Here is a 6171-nt window from a genome sequence, read left to right on the forward strand (position 1 = left end):
AAGCACTTATTCTACTGAGCTATCTCCCCAGCCCTAAAAAGGTAGTTTTGTACTAATATTATATAGACATCTTCTACTCTATGTAACTGCTAGGGAGAAAATAACATACAATGTAGCAACTATTGTAACTGTTCTAGTCACCTTTTTTTTTTTTTTTTTTTTGTGTTCCTCGAATGCCTTCAGGGCACTTTTGGCCAGCGGGAGAGGTGTGAGGTTCGAACTCCAGCAATCTGAGGCTGACAGCTGTGTGGAAGCAGCCACTTAAAGGCCTGAGCTAGGGCCAGGCCCCCTAGTCACCTGTTTTGAAGCTTGGTGCCTGTTATGTTTATCTTTTTTAAAAAAGAATTGGAATGGTAGAAAGAGAAATTATATATATATATTGATAATCTGAGCAACTACTTTGAAGGTAACAATATGTAATATAACCACTATTAATTTCCTATTGGCTTGCCTTGAAATTCTGTATCATTTTTATTGCTTTTCCTAAAAAAAAAAAAAAAAAAAAAAAAAAAGGCTTGGGAGGTGTCATGGCTTGGCAGAAAGTCTGTCTGTACTTTGCTCATGTCCAGAGATACTGCTGGAAACTGAGATTAAGGATGTCAGACTAACTAGAACTTCTTCTGGCAGGGTTTTTTTTTTTTTCCCCTGTCTTGAGACAGGGTCTCTATGCAGTTCAGGTTGGCCTGGAGCTCACTTTGTATCACAGGTTGGTCTTGAACTGGAGCTTGAGATGATCCTCCTGCCTCAGCCTTCCAAGTGCTGGGATTATAGCTGTGTGCCACCATGCCCAGCTCAGAAGTTTTAGGGCAGACAAATGTTGAGGCCAGGGCATGGCTATTGTTGGGGGCTTTTAGCCAGATTTATGTTGAGTATTAAGAGAAAAGAGCCCAGCAGGATGATGTAAAACATTGAGTCTGGCCAGAAAGGAAGCTCCAGTAAGGCTGTGGACGGCAAAGATAGAGCTGAGGAGATCTCGCTTGCTCAGGAGGAACAGGAGGATAGAAAAGATGGTCACAAGGCATCACCAGAAGCAGCAGGTCTCCATCTGCAGCCTCAAACTGAAAGGTTAAAGACTTTGCTTTGAGGAGAAAGCTGCAGAGTCCCACGTTCCACAATGGCGGCAGCTCATCCTCAGACTTGGCTTCAGTGTTCAGCGATCCAGACACTCAACTCCTACAGCCAAGAGAGAAGAAAGCCTGGCGACTGCTCCAGCTGGCATGGACCAGATGGTGCTGATTTTAGGCACATACAAAATGCAAGAGCTCTGAGGCTAAGAAGGCCTCCACCTCAATCTCAGAAGGCCTTGGAGGCCAGGCATTGTGCCCCTGGGATGGCAATAAGGGGAAGCTGTAAGGGTGAAGCCGAAAGTGCGAGAGAGAACCCAGAAGTTCGGGAAGACTAGGAACATGGATCATCTAAGGAAAGCTCCAAGGATTGAGCAGGGTGTCCTAAGCGAGAAGCCCTGGGAGCTATGGCCACCAGCAGTGCCACAGGGTGGTCCTATGAGCCACATGTCCACAAGTTCCAATGAACTGCTTCAGATGAATATTGCATGTGAAACTCCAGGACTTAATGTTTGTCTCGCTGGGTTTTAGACTTACTTTGGTTCCAGTGCTTTGTATCTCCATTTGTGCCTTTTAGAATGGTGATGTCTATCTAGCACCACAGAATGTCAGAAGTGTTTTCATCTGTTCAGGGGCTCACTGCTAAGAGTTTGCCTTACAGCCTTGGAAGAGATTTGGGACTTGGACTTTTCAGCAATGCTAAGACTGAGGACGCTGGCACCTCTTAGAGATGGACTAAAATGCCTTTTGTGTAACAGGACATGCAAGAGTCTTTGGGGGCCAGAGGTGGAATGTTACAGCTTGCGTCTAGATGTCCCTCCGAAGCCTCATGCAGTCATGGGGCAGGTTCCTAGAGTTTGTGATTGGTCTATGGGTCAGTGCTGGGATTACGGGTGGGAGTGCTACGCCTGCCCTGGCCAGTAGCCTGGATCTGATATAAGGGAGGGAGAGGCTTGTTTTCTTTGATCCTCTCTTTCGCTCTTGTTGCTTTTACTGTCTTTGGCTGCCGTGCACTGTAATTTTTATGTATTTGGTACAAGGTCTCACTATGCAGCTCACACTCACAGTGATCCTCCTTTCTCAGCCTCCCCAGTGTGGGCTTATAGTTGTGCGTCACCATGCCTGGTCTTGGTGGCCTGCTCAGCATGCCCGTGGTGGGGCTGGCATGGCAGGCAGTACCAGGGAACTGAACCAGGCCCTTGGGCTTGCCTAGGTAGACACTTCGGCCGCTGAGCTAGCTCCACAGCCTGGCCGCCACGTGCTCTGCAGCGGGCGTCCATGCCTAACCCTCTCAGATGGCACACATAGAGCACTCCATGTCCCAGCTCCAAAGGGCCACGATATTCCACTTCAAGAACACTTTGTCACCTTCTGATTTGGAACCTGTGCTTGTCGAGTGAAAGCACAAGGCGCAGGGCTCTTTGCTTTCTGTCAGTGGCCAAGGTGGTGGCAAAGATCCTGACTTGGGGAGCTGAGTGGCTATGGTGACTCCCTGGGCTGCCCAAGGGTCTGAGCCAAGCTTTTGGATTTTGATACCTAATGCCAGGGTACACACCTATAATCCCAGCACTCTGGGAGGCTGAGGCATGAGGACTGCGTATTACACCCCAGCCCAGGTAATTTGGTGAGACTATATTAACACTTAAAAATAATTAAGTAGGGCTACCGAGATAGCTTAGCAGTCTAAGCAAGCACCTGCCTAGGCAAGCGCAAGGATCCAGGTTCAATCCCGGGTACCACATGCTGTGTCGGCCCTGCCCTAGGTGTGCTGAATTGGCCAATGAGACCGGGTGTGGTGGCACACTCCTGTAATCCCAGAGCTGGGGAGGCCGAGACAGGAGGATCACTGAGTCTGAGCTGCACAGTGAGACTTTGTACCAAATACATTAAAAAAAAAAAAAAAAAAAGTAAATAGGGGTGGGGAAGCAATTCAGAAGCCTTGACTTCAGTCCCTAGTACTGGGAGAAAAGAGGTTTTAAGTTTCCTTTTTCCTATTTTTGCTGATGTTTGGTGATCTGCATCTAACAGCTTTATACATTTCATCCTAACAGCTAAAACTAAACTAACTACCAATGACAAGGCCTGGGGCTTGGGCACCTTCCAAAGCACCTGTGATGAAAATGTTGTCAGCAGGGTGGGAGCGCTATAATACAATACCTGAGACAATTAACAAAGAAAAAAGGTTTGTCACAGTTTTGCAGGGTTTAGTTCATGACGGGTTGGCCCTGGGCTTTGGGCCTGTGGAGAGGCAGCACACAAGGGAGAAGCACATGGCAAAGCATGCCCTCGAAGTAGGGCCCCAGTCCTTTCCCCTGCCAGGCCTTTGGCCACGAGGGCGGCAGCTTTGCCTGGAGGGATGCTACCATGCCAAGGGCTACCTGGGACTGCCGGAAGCAGAAGCTGGAGGAGGCTAGGGAGGACTCGCCTCTCCAGCATCTATGCTGGCTGTCCCCCCTCGGCTCCAGACTTGCAGAACTGTGAAAGAATTCACTTTTGCTGTTTTAAGAGTACACATTCCTGGTAGCTTGCTACGGCAGCCTTAAGAAATGTGCGCGCCTCCCATCTGCACAGTAAGTGCTCGGGGGCCCAGTGCACGTGGCTCCACCCCGACGAGGAAGGCTGCCATCGGGCCGGGGAGGTCCCCTAGGACCTGGGGCTCTGGTACCCCCCTGGGCCCCAGCTGCCACGTGGCTTTTGCTTTTTTGGTCCTGTGGCGAAGGATTTTATGCAAACAAGAGCATGGAGAACAGAAGCAGCCCTGCAGACGGCTCACAGCTAGAGCAACATGCAATTCACTGACTTACAGTTGTTTCTTCTTTTTTGAGACAAGGTCTTACAGTCATTCAGGGCGGCCTTGAACTCACTCTGCAGCCCAGTTGGCCTCAAACTTGCAGCAATCTTCTTGCCTCAGCTTGGGAGTACAGGTGTGCACCACCACACCCACTGTTTCAATTGTTTATTTTTAACTTAAAAATTTTTTTTTGGGAAAAAAAATTTTTTTTGGGGGACAAGGCCTTACCGTGCAGTAGGCTCGCCTTGAATTCACTTATGTAGCCCAGGATGGCCTTGAACTCGCGGGGATCCTCCTGTCTCAGACTCCTGAGTGCTGGACCTACAGGTATGTGCCATCATGCCTGGAATAGCTGTTTAGTCTTACATCCAAGTGAGCATGTCTGATGCTCTCTTGCACTGCAAAATACTGCTTCATAAATTTAAAAGGCCCACAGAGCTGCTAGCCTTGTAGAAACGGGCTCTCTGCCCACAGCCCTGCTCCTCTGCAGCGTGGTCAGTAGCAAGGTCATGCTACTTTGGGTGTGTCAATGTCACTAATTACAAACTCTTTAATGTTTAAACATGGTGTGTAAAATTTACATTTAATTCTTTTTTTCTGTTTATGCTAGAGATTTTTATTTCAAACCACAAATCAACTTGTAGCAACATGTGAAACTGTACACATTCTTTTACTTCATTGTTTTGAGGTGCTAAATCTGAGCTGCACAGCATTCCCTAGCCCACAGAACTGTTTAAGGAAAGCTGTCACTGAGTCTCTGGGTGGCAAGCCCAGTGTTCACTGCCCCTTGCACAGGGATTTGGAGGGGCCACGCTGCCTAGGCCTGCACATCCCGGGAGCGGCAGTGCTCCTGCAAGCTCGAGTGTGCCCACGCTGCCTCCTCTCCTGTGCCTCACACTTCCCTCCTCCTTTGTTGCACAAAACTGCCCTTCGGGATTGCTGGGGTGTGCATGCGCAGACTGCCACCCTGGCCTCGTTTCCCTCCACGGGTGCTGCACAGGCACAGCCATCCTCAGAAGCCTGGGTCCACGCGGCTGTAGAAGCCTCACAGAGGATCTCAGCAGTGAGGGAGCAGCGCATGTGCAGTGTGAGGCGGGCCATGGGAACCCCCGACGCTACATGGGCCTTTGGGGATGGAGGCCTGGGAATCTGGGTCTCACTTGCTCAGCATCCAGTGTTCTGCCCTACTCCCATTTGAGGGTTTGGAGGAACACACTGCACTATATACCAGGTATTTCTCACTATACACGTCACACAGGGGACTGACGATGGCCTACTGATGGTCTGACCTACTTTAAAATTTTTCTAATTATGTAGCCATTAACATTTAAACATTCTGAAACTTGGAGCTGGAGCTGAGCAATGAAGTGCTTGCCTAACGTGCACTGGGTCTTGGGTTCAATCCCCAGCAATGAATAAAAATTCTGGCATTTTACCTCTTAACTCCACATTTCTGCTCTTGCTGGAAAACCCACACCATGCCCACACTGAGTTTAAGGTGCCCCGGGGAGCAGAGGTCCTCTCGGCCGGCTGGGGTCAGTCGTCCGCATTTGCTTCCCAGCTGGAAGGGCGAGGGTGGCGCTCAGGCTCAGTGTAACCGAAGTTCCCGTAGTCTGGAGTGGAATCGGCTCTAAATACTGTTTTCCTTGAGACAAGCACCATCCTTAGGCTCCAACTTGCACTGCTCAACCGCGCGCAAGAGAGCAGACGTGGGGGTGTCCTCGAGTTACCGAGTCAGTCTGAAAGGCCTGAAAAGCACCCAGAGGGGCCCAGTCACACGCCACTTTTGAAATCAGGCGATCCCTTTCCAGGACGGTGAAATAAAAATCACTTTGTCAACACGCAGCCACCGCGCTGAGCCTGTGCCGACTGTGGTGGCTGGCTGTCTCCTAGGCAGCGAGGTCTGCAGCATTCTTACATTTTGGTAGCGGTTTCTAGGCTTTCCCAACAAAACAAAACAAAAAACAAGGAGAGGGACTGCCAAAGTCCAGTGACATCCCCTTTCGGCTAACGCACCACAAATCTAAGGGTGCGCCATCACTCCACCTCTTCCTACGAGAGGGTCCCTGGGAACCTCAGGTATCCGACGACCCCCTCCTCCACAAAGATAACAGAAAACTGCTTCCGGGTGCGGCGGCCTCGTTCCCGGGCTCGATGGCGCGCTCGGCGAGCACGGCCCTCTTACCCACGGTGCTAAGTCGAGGCGCTGACGGTCGTCCTGGCGGCGTCCTCTGCGCGCCGCGCGGCAGGAGGCCGGCTCGGAGGTGACCGCGGGGCGGGCCCGGCGTGCGCACCGCCAGCGGAGGCCACCTCAGC

Source organism: Octodon degus, unplaced genomic scaffold (genome assembly GCF_000260255.1).
Source record: "Octodon degus isolate 3935 unplaced genomic scaffold, OctDeg1.0 scaffold00194, whole genome shotgun sequence".
NCBI lineage: Eukaryota > Metazoa > Chordata > Mammalia > Rodentia > Octodontidae > Octodon > Octodon degus.